Source organism: Dipodomys merriami, unplaced genomic scaffold, assembly GCF_024711535.1.
Source record: "Dipodomys merriami isolate MVZ:Mamm:240054 unplaced genomic scaffold, mDipMer1.0.p SCAF_102, whole genome shotgun sequence".
In the NCBI taxonomy this organism is placed as follows: domain Eukaryota; kingdom Metazoa; phylum Chordata; class Mammalia; order Rodentia; family Heteromyidae; genus Dipodomys; species Dipodomys merriami.
Genome location: NW_027202294.1, coordinates 158,624 through 174,847, shown reverse-complemented (window position 1 = coordinate 174,847; position 16,224 = coordinate 158,624).

Here is a 16,224-nt window from a genome sequence, read left to right as displayed (position 1 = left end):
CCTCCAGCCAGTCCGGGTTCCTTCTCCTTTGCCCTAACAGGACATATATATGTACAATTTTTGGTGGCAAAATCTAATCCTATCTTGGTATCTGATTCATAGAAGATCTAGATCAACATGTAGTCCTTTGTCCATTCCATTTTCCTTCCTTCCTTCCTTTCTTCCTTTCTTTCTTCCTTCCTTCCTTCCTTCCTTCCTTCCTTCCTTCCTTCCTTCCTTCCTTCCTTCCTTCTTTCCTTCCTTCCTTCCTTCCTTTCTTCTTTTCTTCCTCCCTTCCTTTCTTTTTTCCTTTTATTATATTTTCTTTTCTTTAAAAATTCATTCTGGTCTGAACAAAGAGGTTGAGATGGAGAGAGTATTCTTTTTTTCTGGGGCTGGTATTTGCAAGCCTGTTTTCCTGAATTTGGGATTTGTGGGTTGATCCAGGCATACTTGGCAACACTGCCCACTCCTAGTTTATAAAAGGCTCATTTCTCTCACTTCTGGGATTGCACATTCTTTGTGTAACACTCCTGATTCTTATGCTGTCTGTCCCCAGTCTTGTCTGCACGATTACTGGTCTATCCTCACCAATCTCAAGTATCTCAATTGGATGCCTTTATGTTCTATGATGTAAAAAGACCTTTCCTATTTCTTTTGAAATTCCTATTTCTATTTTCCTGCAAAACTTCTTCTTCTTCTTCTTCTTCTTCTTCTTCTTCTTCTTCTTCTTCTTCTTCTTCTTCTTCTTCTTCTTCTTCTTCTTCTTCTTCTTCTTCTTCTTCTTCTTCTTCTTCTTCTTCTTCTTCTTCTTCTTCTTCTTCTTCTTCTTTTTGTCGGTCATGGAGCTTGAACTCTGGGCCTGGGCCTGACCACTGTCCTTCAGCTCTTCAGCTCAATTCTAGCGCTCTAGCACTTGAGCTACAGCTCCAATTCCAGTTTTCTGGTGGTTTATTGGAGATAAATGTCTCAGGGACTTTCCTGCTTGGGATACTTTGAACCTCAATCCTTAGATCTCAGCCTCCTGAGTAGCTAGGATTACAGGCATGAGCACCAGCGCCCAGCAATACTTTTTTTTTTTTTTTTTTAACATAAAACTGCATCCACCTCATTAGACAGATGTCCTCCTTTTCTTTTGGACCTGTGACTAGAAGAAAAATGTTGACAAAGTTTCTGATGACTTTTAGCATTTTAATTAGTGTGTTCTACCCTCCCCCTCCCCGCCATGAAGTTTCCATTTTGACTTGACTTATTAAGCCAGAACTTGCTACCTGAACACAGGCTGAAATTCACCGATCATCATGTTTTCATTCTTAATAAGGAAATCTCTTTTAAGGATAAGGCATTACAAACAAAATCACCATTCTCTTCTGAAATGATAAGCAATTTTCAGGAGCTATTTACCCAACAAAGATCACCAGTCCTACTCCTCATGTGTGTGCCTGGGTGGACAGAGCAGAAGGAACACTGGATAGATCTAACTAGCTCGCTAGACCTAACTATTAGTGCTGTCTCAAGCAAGTTGTATAAATATCAGTATTGTCCATAACAGTCCATAGGACTGTTAAGAAAAATAAGAACATATAAGCAAACTTATACAGCATTTAATCTGTGCCTGACAGCATTCCAAGAGCTTTCTGTCAACTCGTTCTTCTACCCTTCAGTATAGACCTGTTCATATCACCATTTAGAAACCAGAAACAGAAGTCCAGACAAGTAATTTAAAGTCATATGATGGTGGTTGGCAGGGGTGACATATGAACACAGGTAATTTTGTTCCAAAGGATGGACTCTTAACCAACCCTTACAACGTGGTGGGTCTTTAGCACATGTCTGGTCAAGAGTTAGTGCCCTACACAGGCTAACATTCATCTTTGCCTTCAGCAATCCTCTCTCTACATTACTCTGCCGCCTGTACACACTTCAATCTTCAGCTAATTGATTAGAATAAAGGAATTCACTTTGTCTAAATAAAATGAAACCTGACTTAATGGAAACCCTCCTTAAATATCTGCTTCCAGGCAGTTATTGCCTACTCTCCCCTTTCTTCTTTCACCTTTGCTCTATATTTCCCCCTTTCCCTTCATCACTGGAGCCTTGGGTGGTTCTGTGAATAAAATTAGCATATTACTACCTCCACCAACCAGTGCTTACACTTTCTGCCATGAAGAATTGCCTCCATGGTTAACATTCAACTCCTACCAGGTATTGCTTGAAGTGTTACAGAGTCATGATTTTGTGTCAGTTTGATCTTCCATAAGAAAGCAATGAAAGAGGTGACTAGTATCTTTCTTTTTCTCTAAGAAATAAATTTTGGAAGTGGATGTAATAGTTTCTTTTCCTAGTTGCCCACAGTCTAAACTCGTCTTGGGTACTGGAGAATTTCCTACCTTAGAAGGTAGATCTAACTTCTGTTGCGTGTCTAGGGTAGGTGCTATTGACTCAGGCTTTGCCAATCCATGCTAGAGTATATGCAAAGAAGCAAGCAGAAGTTTAGCTGGTGGATGAATGGATCAAGAAAACGTGGTATAAGTACAGAATGGAATTCTGTGCTTCCGCCAAAAGAATGACATTGCCCCATTCGTAAGGAAATGGAAAGACTTGGAACCAATCATATTAAGTGAAATAAGTCAAAGAAACAGGCGGCCTATTTCCCCTTATGTGTAATAATTAGTATATGTCTAGGATAGTCTTAGCAGAGAATCACAACAGCTCAATAGCTATGTACCATATAAAATGATGCTAAATGTAATAACTAAAAGATATGAAAACAAAGGGTTTTTCCCCTTAGTGTACTGTTTGCAGTCATTTCTTTTTCCTTTCATTTAAAAATTTTTTCCTTTGGTTTACGTCCTGTTGTCACTGTTTCTGATTTTGTCACCCTTTGTACTGTATGTTAGTTTATCTGATTTGGAAATAGGAAGGGGACTCACTGAAATGGTAAGACAAAGGACAAAGGGTGAACCAATGCAACAGCGATACTCACAGACACTACATTGGAAATGAACTTTACAACTTGAGGGAGGAAGGGAATCCGGGGGACGGCGGGGAGGGGGGGCGCGGATGGCTGGTGGGGGGAAACGTGAGAATGGTTACCAATGTGCAACAAGAATTGTACTCATTTCTTTTCTTATGTAACTCTAACTCCTCTGTACATCACCTTTACAATTAAAAAAGAAGTAATACAAAAAAAGTTGGGCTGGTGCCAATAGCGGTGGCAGTCACATCCAGTTTCTGGGAGGAGCGGGGACTGCTGTATTGACAATGACATCCACTATACAACGCTGGCAGTACTGGCCAAAGCTGTGACAGGTCATGCTTGGTGATGCTGGAAGAAAGGTTCTCTCAGGTCCTGTTCCATGAGCAATACCAAGTTCTATCTACCAGAAGGTCCTTGGAATCCAATTCCCCAGCCCTCTCAGAAACTCCTGTAGTTACTCAATATCCTTTATAGTCTATTTCCTTTATCACTCTCTGTTGCATAAAATAAGAATATTGATTGACACCATGAAATGAGGTATGGTGGAGAATAGGATTCATCTAGTATCCCAACCTTCTAAGGGGATTTGTCACTTTAGAAAGTATTTGCGTGCTAAATTATAGGTGGCTGGTAATTGCAGTGGAAACAACATTCGCATTCATCTCTTATGTTGTTTATTGCATATTTATTGAGGGTCAGTTCTGTGCCAGACACCAGCTAGGGGCTCAGAAGGTAGCACTGAATAAAAGAGATACTCATTGTCTTCATGAATATGAAGTGTCAGGAAGTCCTTATTTTAGGGGTCACCTGACTGCTTTCGTCTGTGTTTCAGATTTTGTTTTGTAATCCTTTACCTCCTCAGAAATTCAGAAAGTCACAATGCAGACTGTTGTTTTGATGTTAATCAATTAATTAATTTCCTGGCTACTTCTATCAAGGTTGTGAAGTGGCTTATCAAAAATGCACAGGTACAGTAAGACCAGAGAGTGAAAGGGAAGTCAGGGTACAAATCTTATCCTGGAGACCAGGACAGTGTATGGGGCAATGGGGGTTGCAGGTGTGAGTGAACCCAATCCAGAGGCAGAGGAGGATGAAGTGAGAAGTCAAAGCCAGTTAAGAGAGCTTTGAAGGATTGTTCTGCTAGTCACAAGAGAAGCCCACATTTTTCCTGGCTCCAAGTTTTATGAGGAATTTGTCTTCAGGTCCTTATATAAAAGGTATACAATTGGAACACTTCACTTTATAGTCTTATGTGGGTGCTGATGTGGGATATTTATTGGATTATTAAGGGGTTGGAAGAGAGAGTGTATGTGCGTGTGACAGAGAAAGATGTCAGAGAAAAAGAATATTTTCCCAAGGTGTTATTACACTATGATGCTTATTAAAAAATACTCCAGATGGGCACTGGTGGCTCACACCTGTAACCCTACCTAGTAAGAAGGCTGAGATCTGAGGATTATAGTTTGAATACAGTCCAGGCAGGAAAGTCTGTAAGACATCCTCAATTAACCACCGCAAAACCAGAAGTGGAACTGTGGCTTAAGGTGGCAGAATGCTTGAACAAAAAAGCCCAGAAGCACTGTCTAGGACTTGAGTTCAAGCCCCATGACTGAAAAACAATAGCCCAGAGAAGACATTTAGTGTGATCTCATGGGTACTGTAGTTTCTGTTTTATGTTTTTTGTTTTTTGTAATGGGGACGGAAATTCCAGTGGGGAAATAGAGTCTCTGTGCTTTTTTTCTGGCTTTCTTCGGGGGGATGGAGTGAGAGTGAATCCTCACCCTGTCTTCCCAGTGGAAGCTGGCATTCTATCAGACTCCTCTTATGAATATCAAGTTGATAGGAGACAACTACCCTCTTATAGCAGGATGACAAAGAATTTAATGAACATAGCGGAGCAAATGCAAGATGCAGAGTTTAAACCCCCTTTACAAAGGTTTCCTGACATGGAACATGGAACGCGGCATGAGTCAAAGAAACATGTCAAGTGACAGGTCTGGATGACCAAGAAGATGTTGATGCTTGTGGGTTTCAATGTGGGGATGCACGTTGCTATGATTTGTATGTGGCTTCCTTGTGTCAAAGGTCATGCCGAGGCTTAATTCCTTAATGTAGTGTTACTGTGGTGGCAGGGCCTTTGAAAGATATAATGGGTCAACACCCTTAGAAGTACAATGCAGCTTTGAGAGTTCTGACTTTGGCAGGAACTAGATAGTACTTGGGAGCGTGAGTTGGTGTAAAGCCTAGCACCTACCCTCTGACACTCAAGATGCCACCTGCCATGCTGTCACACACACACACTGTCTTACCAGATGTGCTCACCCAATCATGAACTTCCCTAACCTCCAGAATGATGAGCTAATTAAAAGTTTTTTTATATAGTACCCAACTTCAGGTGTTTTGTTACAGTGACACAAGTGTATGGAGCAATGGGGAATTGAGGTGTGAAGGTCAAGAGAGGATGTGGTGAGGTTGTACTGCTAGGAGTTAACAGAGGGGTGGTTGAAGGACAGGTAAGTGAGGACAGGGAGAGCCATGCAGAGAACTGCGAAGATGGAGGATGGGGCTCAGGAGCTAACGATGATGTGGATGAGAGAAGCAAAGCTGCTGAGCGTGGCCAAGACTGGCCTGGGATACCCTGGAGACCCTCATACCATGTGGCCCACAGGAGACTTTTTCCTATTTTTTCTGGCACTACTAGGTTTGAACTCCAGACCACTTGTAAGACAGGTACTCTCCTGTTGAGCCATACCCCCAATCCCACAGAAGACCTTTCTATATGGGACATGCTCACAAACAAGCAGATGATTTGCTGAGGGGCTGTCCAGAAGCCTCGTGGGTCTGTTGGGGTAGCACTTTGGGTCATCCAGAAGAGGGTGGCTGGTGAGCTAGGCCAGGCTGCTGGTATGGAGGACAGCTCTCTGGAGAGGATTGTGTACTAGAGAATGTTGGAGATTACTGGGGAGCTGGCGGGAGAACACAGGGCTGAGGGCCAGGACTTTTAAGAAAAGGGTAAAGGCAGGAGCAATTGAAGGGAAGAGAGGGAAGAGGAGCAGGTGAACATTGATGGAACAGTCCAGGAGACTCATGTGGAATATCACACCTGCATGAGTCTTTCTCATATATATATATATATATTATATAAAATGCAAAACAATATCCATCCCTCCTCCTCCTCCTCCTCCTCCTCCTCCTCCTCCTCCTCCTCCTCCTCCTCCTCCTCCTCCTCCTCCTCCTCCTTCTCTTCCTCCTCCTCCTCCTCCTCCCTCACACTTGCTCTAAGAGTCTGAATTCATTCGCTTTCCCCCAATCCTTCAGCTCCGTTGGCAGGAATCCATCCAGAGGACCAGCCCCTCCAGTGGAGTGCATCAGAGGGAGTGGGACAGAGATCTTCTTAGAGATTCTGCCACTGCTCCCCGGTGTCCTTGGACATGTCTCCCTCGTGGATTCGACTTGGGAAGTAGCGGTAGAAGCCTGGAGTCCTGAGGCCTTGCTGACAGTCCAGACCTTCCAACCCCACACCCCGCCATCCCTCTCGCAATGGCGTGGCTCCTCAGCTACAGCCAGATGCTAGAAAAGATGCCTTGCCCTCTTTCCTGTACCCCGAGTTTCCGATCCTCTTGCAGCACACAGACTTCTCCGGAAGGGGCGCTGGGCACCCACAGATGGCCGGCTCCCGCCCCGCTTCGGAGACTGCGCCTACCTGGGTGGGAGGTGCGGAAACTTTTCTGTCTTTGGAAACCTGTGAGCATCGGGAGCCGCTTCATTTAGGATCAGTCACTGGCTTCCTCCTCCGGCTTAGCCTCCTCGGTTCCTATTTCCCACTTGGACTCCGGTGGGGTGGGGCCGCCAAGTTCCAGAGTGGGGGCTCCCCAGGCTCGCTGGCAGTGGGCGGCCTCCTCCTCGGGCTCGGCTTTCCCAGACGCCCCTCTTAGTCCTCCCCTGGTACTCTTTCCCTGCTTCTTTTCTGTCCTTTCGCCCGTTTCCTTTTCCATCTCTCCACCATCTCCTTGCCATCTCTCCTCCCCACCCTTTCTCTACCTTCCCTTCTAAAATGTTCTCTGCTCCCCACATTCCCTCACTCCTCGGGTCCTGTTTCTTCTCTCCCTTTCCATCCCCTGTCTCTTAATCCGAGGGGAAGGAAAGCTCCTGGAGGCGGGTTCCCTCCTCAAGCCCCGTCCTCCATCCGATCCCCCTGCCAATCTTCCGTCCTCTCCCCTCCCATTTTCCCAACAGCTCGGACTTTTCCACCCCAAGAAATCCCGGGAGCTCTCAGGAGCGGCGGGCCGCGCCTATCCTGTATCCCCAAGCTGCGGCTCAGGGTCTCCTCGGGTGAACATCGCCTCTCCATCCAGTTTACTCAAAGTCTCTATCTTTCTGTGCTTATGAAAGGTCCCAGCCGAACCATACACCCAGACTTCTCTGCTGTAAAAGGGGACGGGGACCCCGGGTCTGACAAACCCATGCTGTGCTGGGCCTTCCATCTGGTGAGGGGCTGGGGACAGTAAGGGACTTGTAGTCCCAGGCAGACAGATAGGATCTGGGTGTTTCCAGTGGTCTTTGCTACTCTCGCTCCTCCACTTGTGGCCCAGAGACCAGGGAAAGGAGAGCCCTGAACCGGAGGACAGCTGGCCGGCGCCCCGGCAGCCTTCTGTTTCCATGCTCCTAGGAGGCTCAGTCGGGTGACATCCGCGGGCTGAGGGGCCCTGCCTTGTTCCCTTACACCGCCAGACGACTCACAGGCTCCGGGAAATGTTAAACCCAGCCCGTGCGTGATCCTGGAGCGCCCACGGCCCGCGAGCGCTTCCCCCGCCCGGCTCCACAGCTCTCCCCGCCACGCACGCTTGCTCGTTTTAAGCGCGCACGCACGGAGCCGCGCGGTCCCGCCTGTGCACCCAGCCCCCCCCATTACCAGATCAGCCAGGTACCCCATCCTGCGGGGGAGGGCTCCCTTCGCCGTCCCCTTCCTCGCTTGCGAGCACGCACGCGCGCACCCACTCCCCGCGCTCCCGCGTCGGGCGGGGCGGGGGGCTCCGGCTTGGGGAATTGGTGGAGGGGGGAAGGGAGCGGGGAGCCCCGAGCAGAGTCTTGGGACCACCCCTGGTGTGGCTGCTGCGCGCCGCCTCCCTGCGCGGAGGCTCCCGGTGGAGGCTCCGGGGCTCACCCCCAGCTCCGGAACGCGAACAGTTGGATATGAAAACACTTCACGCCGCCGCCGCCGCCGCCTCCTCCTCTCCCGAGACCCCTCTACCTCCCCGCGCGCCATCTCCCGCTCCCCAGAACAGCCTGGAAGAGTAAACCCTCCGACGCTGCCAGGAGCGGCTCCCAACTCCTCGCCCGGGAGCAGGATTGGCGGCTGGATTTTGGAGCGATCCCGGATTGGGGAGGGGAGGGGATCTGTGGCCAGTTCTCTTCCTGGATCTGGCTTGATTATTTCCCGCTCCCCCCGTCTTTGAAAAAGAGGATTTTCTTATTACCTTTTCATCATCATCATCATCATCATCATCATCATCATCATCATCATCATCATCATCATCATCATTTCCAAAATTTCTGGAGGACGTCAGTGAGTGGGGGAAAGATCTTGGGAAAATATTATTATTTTTTTAACCACCACCACCACCACCACCAAACACCGAAGGAGCATTTCTTCATCTTCCTGGGGTTTTGGAAATCACCACCCTCCCCCCTCCCCACCCCGCGGTGGACGAGAAGAAGAGGGAACGAGAGGGGAGCCGTGCGCCAGGACCTGCGAGGCGCGCCAGCCCCAGCCGCCTCCTTCCCGGCCGCCCCCCCCCCACTCCCGCCACACACTCGCGCTCTCCCTCGCTCGCTCGCTCGCTCTCCGGCGCGCGCACCCCCCCCTCCCGCGCACCCCCCCCCCGCCGGACCGGCACCTCGGCGGGCGCCACACACACGCACACACACACACGCACACACACACACACACACGCACACACACGCACACACACGGCAGTCCCGAGCCGCGGTAGCCGCAGCGGGATGGAGGCGGCGCGCAGCGAGCGCCACCCAGGCTGGCCGCGGGCGCCCCTCGCCCGGACCGGGCTCCTACTTCTGTCGACGTGGGTCTTGGCGGGTGCCGAGATCACTTGGGGTACGACGGGCGGTCCGGGGCGCCTCCCGGCTCCCGCTTCTCGGCGGCCGCCGCCGCCGCCACCGCAGGCGACGTGGGCTCCTCTCTCGCCGCGGGCAGTGGCCAACCCGTGGCCGGACCGGCTGGCGACCGCGGCGGGGCGGCCGGGCCGGCAGGGCGGCGAGCCGCGGAGGGAAGCCGAGGCCACGGCGTCGCCGGGAGGCGCTCGGTGGGTCCGGGGCGTCCGGGCTCCTGACCGGCCGGGCGGCGTCCGGAGGAGACGCGAGGCGCAGCCCCTCAGCGCGCTGGAGCGCGGGGACGCCCGGGCCACGGCGCCCGCCGCCGACAGTTCCAAAGCCAGCCGTCCTCCGGCCAAGGGTTCCCGGGAGGAGACGAAGGCGGCGCGGACCGGGGGACCGGCCCCCGAGGAGCTCCGGCTCCCCAGCACCTCATTCGCCCTAACGGGAGATTCGGCTCACAACCAAGCCATGGTGCACTGGTCGGGACACAACAGCAGCGTGAGTACCGCCCGGCGCCGGGCTCCGTCCGGGTCCCCGTGGCCCTCGGGGACGGGGTCGGGGCGGGGTGGGGGGGCGTGCGGCGTGAGGTCGGGGAAGGGGTGGTGGTGAGCCGGGACGGGTCAGGGCTGGGGAGAGCGGGGGTCCCGGCGGAGATCGGGAGCTCCTCCACTTTGTCCGGCACCCACCCCCACACACACCCCCAACAGGTTACTGGAGTTTAGGGGAGGATATCTGAGTTTGTTTACCAGGACACTAGGATTGGGGGCGCCCCGAGGGGTGGGGGGAGGAGGGAGCCGGTTGTCTTCAAGATGAGCGGGGGAGAGGTCGCTTTCAGTGAGAGTGGATTTTCCTGTTGGGGGGTGTATGCGTGTGTCAGGGTAGGGGGTAATGGGCTGCTGTGGAGCCCAGGAGCAGATTCCAGAGACTGCCTGAGCAACCCCGTCCCCACCCGTTCCAAAAGGGACACCCCCTCCGCCCCCCCCCCCCCCGCCTCCTCTAGAGATCGAGGCCACTTGGACTCCCGGATTCCTCCTCCTGTTTGCCTTGGGGTCTCTGGTCCACTCTTCAGGCGCCTGGTCCGCCAGCCAGCCTGAGCTTGGGACTGGGTTCCAATCAACCCAAGCCTCGGCCCTAGTGTCCCCAGGAGGCTATTAGAGGAGACCTTAAAAAGTTCAAAGCCTCAAGCGAAGTTCAGCGCCCACCCTCTCCCTCCCCGCACCGTTCCCGTTCTTGTCTGCTTTTGCGATCCCGAATAAGTCTGTAGCCCAAAACTCTGGCTTTGGCCACGGGCGTCCTGTTACCCGGTCCCCAGTGGAGTTGAGTCCCTCTGCTTTCCGCCTTCCCGCTACCAGGGTTCCCCCCGCCACGCGCCCCCCCCCACGACGATATACCAAGAGGTGGCGCGATCGAGTCCACTCGCTGAGCTCGGGCGCTGGCGCGTCGGGCACTGAGCATGGCCAGCCCGGCTGGGCAGCTGCAGCAGTCAGCCCGCAGCGCGTGCCCCAGGGGCTGTCCCCACGTCGCCCCCTCCCAGTGCTGTGTACTGGGTCAGGGAAAGGCTGGAGACCGGCTCCCATCATCTCCCGCACACCCTTTCCCTCCCGTAGTCCCTATTTCAGCCAGCCTGGCAAAATCCTTCCCTCTTGTCTGGCTCTCTGGTTCAGATGAGAGCCTGGTATTATTGGGCAGTGCAAAGGCTGCTCCTCCTGGCAGGGTCTGATGGACTCATGGATGGCTGTGCAAGAAGCTTTGGGGACTCACTGGATGGGAAAACACCTCTCTTGTTGTTTCTGTTTGTGATTTTGAGAAGATTTCCCCGGGAAATGTCCGTCTCATTTTAGCAGAGCCTGCGAGGTCACCGGGATGGGTAGTGAATGCCCCAGGAAGCCACACACACACACACACACACACACACACACACACACACACACACACACACACGCCTTGCAGTGATTTCCCTGATGCTAAGTGATACAGAAAACAGCCAGGTCCTGGGTACCAGATGCTGGGGTGGAAGGAGTGTAGTCTAGATCCTGGGAAGCGCAGAGACCCCCAGAGCTTGGGGCGGTAAGCACATCTGATTGTGGGAGCTGGGCAAGGCACACCTTCGTGGAGCTGGGTGCCTGAAGACTTCCAAGTCCCCAGCAGATTGGACGTGTATGAGTGTGTGGAGCGAGAGTGAGAGAGAAGCTATGATGCGTTGACAGCAACTTCATTCCAGTTTGATAAGTGGGAAGTGTGTGCTCTCGATATTACCAGGTGAGGATTGATGGGCTGTGTGATAATGGGTGTATTGGGAGGAGAGGAGGTGATGTCCTCACCTATCTGTGCTTTTCTTGCTGTCCCATTTGGGACAATGTCAATGCATTCTTCCTGAAGAGTTTTCTTAGGTTTCTGCTTTTAAGTGTTGACAAAGTCCTTGGAGATGGGACGTTGGGAAGTGCTTCTTGCTCATGGCTAAAGGGGAAGCCTGGCTTCAACTCCCCACCCTGGAGAAATGGCCCTTTAGTGATACTGGACCACAGGGTCTTGGCAGGAGACTAGTTGGGTGATGAAATCGGAGACATTCATCTACCTCTGCTGAGTCTCACCACCTCAGCAAGGTTCAGGCAGCCCAGGTAAGCTCAGAACTCAGGTGAGCTCAGAATGCAGGGCATATTCTATCCCCTCTGCAGCCCACACGACTGCTTTGTCAGCTCCTAAGATGTGTCTTACGCTTGTCCAGATTTGGTAGGCACCACCAGAAGAGTTTCTTTCTTTCTTCTTCTTCTTCTTCTTCTTCTTCTTCTTCTTCTTCTTCTTCTTCTTCTTCTTCTTCTTCTTCTTCTTCTTCTTCTTCTTCTTCTTCTTCTTCTTCTTCTTCTTCTTCTTCGATTTATTTTAGTAAAACAGGGTTAAAGAACTAGGAATCAAGACAGAGGGGTTCCAGAAGAATAAGAGATTCTTTGGAGTCTGGGAAGCAGCCTCTAAAGTAGCATTCCCTGGTGGTGGCTTTTCCTCCCTGACTCCTTTCTTGACATCAGGAAAAGAATGTGAGGAGAAATGAGGATGATATTCCAGGAAGGTTCCTTTTCCTGGAGGGAAAATATTACTAACATCATGCTTTGGAAAGAGGATTCCACATTCCCCCCCCCCCCCCCGCTTCTGATATGTTAAATGTATCCCTCCCCCCCAAAAGCGGCAGTTTCCATTTTAGCCCAAATTGGAATTTCTTTTTGTTTTTCTGCTGGGTGCTTTTGGTGGGCTTCATTACTAGATAAAAATTCCCTTGTAGGAGGAGATTTTAGTCCCCCTAGAACAGAATACTGAACGTCCCCTCAGTTTACACTGAGGGAAATGGTGCTGGACATTCTTCTTTATCCTATTGGTCCAATGTGTACCAAGGGGCAGGGAGGGGCAGGAAGAGATCCTAGTTTGAGGCTTGAACTAGGGCTTGCTTTGGTCTCATGACTGGGATGGAATAGTTAGAAGGCAGTGGAGGAGATGCCTTTCAGGTGTGAGGCAGAAAGAAGCAAGCAGGGCAGGGGGTCTGGGTCTCACCTCTGACCAAATGCCTGCTAGGTGTTCCTTGTGGTAGAATATGGGCAGACTGGGCCTTGGAACTTCTCCTGGAAGAGATCTGCTGTTGTTCTTTGTGCACTACGTGTGTCCCCAGCTAGGATCCTGGTGATTAATGGGCTAGAGAGTGTTTCACAAACACCCAGGGGAGCTCAGTCCCCGTGGCTTACAGGGAAACAGAAAAACACATTATTCTGTCCTTTTCCTTCAAATGGAGGAAGATGCCTCCTTGCTTGCTCAGTGACTTGGCAAATGGCCCCGGAGAGTGGAAAGTTGTGAAAGCACAATGTATTTCCTCATGCGCTCTCCTTCTTGGACCCTTGCTGGGCGGGGGGGGGGATTGGGGTCCCATTCCTAGTGCCAGGAATGTGGCATCTTCCTTTAGACTGGCACCTTTGCTTCCCAGCAGCCCACCCACAGCAGTGGCAATTTACAGACTGCTGTCCCCTGCAGTGTGGCTGCCTGAAATGACTTGCCAGGTAGATTCCAGTGAATGTGCCCAATACTGCACCTTGCTGAAGGGAACTAGGGAGATATTGTTTTTCCAGATTCTTGTCAGACCACCATTCCTGAAACAAGCTAGAAGGTACCACACAGCACATCAATTCCCCCAGGCGAGATTTCCTACCCATCACCAATACAGCTGGACTGTGCTCTAAAATATTTACTCCTAATGTGCAAAATAGTGGCAGATTTGATCAGATTAATTGTATTTCACTCACTGGAGCATCTAATTGTGGCTTCCAAACAGATTTTTCAAGCAGCTTTTGGCTGGATTGCCTGAACCTTCTTCATCCCTGCTAAAAGTCCCCGTGTCACAATATCTTAATGCATTTTGCCTTCTCACAGACTTAATAAAGAAGCCTGCCACAGAAGCCATTCTTCAGGGGTTTGCCAAAAAAATCTGTTTTTAATTAATATTACAAGGAGAGCCATCTCAGTTGAGATGTAGCTGGGAAATGCATTGGGACACAGCAGCACTAATTGTTCTTGGTCAGTGTTGGCTGGGCAGGGGTGGGGAGGGAGGGGGGCTGGTGAGGATGGGAGGCTGGGCAAGGCAGCTTGTCTGTTCTGCCTTTCCTCTTATAGCTGAGCTACAAGCTCTCATTTGCTTCTCAGATCCTGCAGTGATTTCTGAGGTGAGCAGTTGTTGCCGACTCCTTAATTGAGAGGCTTGATTTCATGATTGCAGAAATGCAGTGGTTGGGACTTTGTTGTTGGCAGGGAAAAAATACGTTGGAAAGTGGTTTCTCCAATATTGCTGGGCTTAAGGAAAGGAAGTGAAGACTCTAATCACAAGAAGGCACAGGAGGATCCCTCCTACCCAGGGCTGTGTAAATTTGTTATTGTCATTGGAGGAGTTCTAAGCGTGGAGATTTGTGGGACCTAAGTTATCCCTTAAGGACACGAGAGGTGCAACAAAGCCAAAAGGGAGATGGGAAGATCTGTCTAAAGGCTGGCGGCTTATTTAGGTGTTAGAGGCAGATAGGCAGGCCACCTGAGGCCTGTGGCTTGACCCGCTGGACTTAATTTCCTGCTTTATGGTGTCTTGATTGGCTTGAGATACATCCTATACAGGCACAAAAATGTGAAAGGATGATTCTGTGGAAGTCTGAGAGAAAAGAGGCATTACAGGGGAGGTAGGAAATATGCAATGTGAGTACCTTGTGCATCACCCCTCCCCCAGACCTGAGGATTAGACTTAGGGCCTCAAACTCTCACTGAGCTCTGCCCCACTTTCACCCCATGGCTGGGGGCTCTACCGCTTGAGCCTTGCTGTGTTTGGAGAGACCAGTCTTGCTGATTTGTCTGCTCAGGCTGATTTTGAGACATATTGTCAGATCTCAACCTCCTGAGTAGCTAGGATTATAGGCAGGAGCTACCAGTGCCAGGCTCTAATGCCCTTTTTAGTAGGACTAGCTCTGGGTGTGTGAGGAATTTGGCTAATCATGTTTATTCCTGATGTGTGGATGGCTGGGAGAGGCTCCTAAATGGGCCCTGATGTAGTTGGTAGCCAGTGAAGAAGAGAGCACTCTGCCTCACACATCATGGATGCTTGATAATGTTTGACTAAGTAGGCGAACCAGCGAAGTCCTAAGTTTCATGGCAATCCTTAGCCCGGGCTAGGGCTGATTTTATGGCTGCTAGTAGAACTAGGCACATTGTGTCTGATATTTTGACATTCTACTTGAATTTGACTTTGAAGTCTTTTGGCCTCTCATTCAAAATACTCTGTGTATGTCCTAGGTCTACTGCTCCAACTTTGACTGTTCCCTAATTGACTCTTCATAGCACTTGGTTTCTCCATTGTCTTCATCATCTGCTTGACTCTAAGTCTTTGTTCCATTTGGAACACCCTCTATTAAGATGCAGGCATTGAGAGGATATCCTCTTATACACCACTCAAACAAGACTCAAACAGTGTTCGATGAAACCTTTCCAAGAAGCATTTTCTTCCCTTCCCCCTTGTTCATAATATTTACAGACTGCACCATGCATTTGATTATTTTTAGTTCAGTACTTGGTGATGTTAATCTTGTATTCTTTGAGGGTGAGGAATGAAATAGTGAAATGAGCACAACCCTTCCCCATTGTGACTTCTACTTGTCTTCTGTGTGCCTCGTAGCCCATGGCACCGGGTGACATGGCGGGTGGGAGGAGGCTTAGGGGAAATTATTTTTGCCCTAAGATGACAAATAGGATAACATTGACGCTCAATAACTTTGAATTGATGGACCCCCACTTAGTAAGAGGATACAAATGAGGTTGAGCCAGTAATCCTGACTTTTTTTTATATGCTTCAGAGATGAAACAGACACTTCCATAGGATATTCAACCCCTTGCTGAGTGATTGCTGGGCATGGGACATTGTTCTGGACGCTGGGCTTTGGTAGGGGCGTGATGAGGGAGCCAAACAAAGATACGACAAGGTTTGCCTCAAGGTCCTTCTCCTGTGCTTTGAATATGAGCCTGTTCTTCTGTAAAGTTAAATAACACATGACAACAAGACAGATGCCAAGGGGTGATATGTGGTTAATTGTCAAGTGATCGTTTGAGGCTGTGAGCTCAGAGGAGAGTGGATCGCTGCGGGAGATACTGCAGGCATCTTAGAATCACAGAATGTCAGGGCTGGAAGTGCGCTTGGGACTTGTCTCCATCCAGTCGCTCAGCACAGAGATCAGGGGCATGAAGAGACATCAATGCAGCTAATCCCCACTAGAGCTGGGTCCCCACTGGTCTTTTCTCTCCTACTCATGCTTGTTTTTTTTTCTCTCTTCTACTTTGGATTAATGGTATTTTTCCTTCCTGAAGGCTTATGGTGCTTTCCTTCAGATGAAATTGGATGCTGTCCATTTTATAGGTAGGGAAGACCGAGCCCTAGGCTGGCTATATTTGAGGTATGGATTCCTTAATCCTGTTAGAGGGCTGTGTACTGTTGCGCTTGTCCATCCATGGAAGCGATTGCAGACAATAAATAACGAGTTAACAATGGGCGAAACTGTGTCTTACTAATCATTATAATGGGAGCCTGTGTAAGTCAACTGCATTTTTGAATTTAGTGAGCAAATCAAGTCTGGTTACATCCCTGAAAA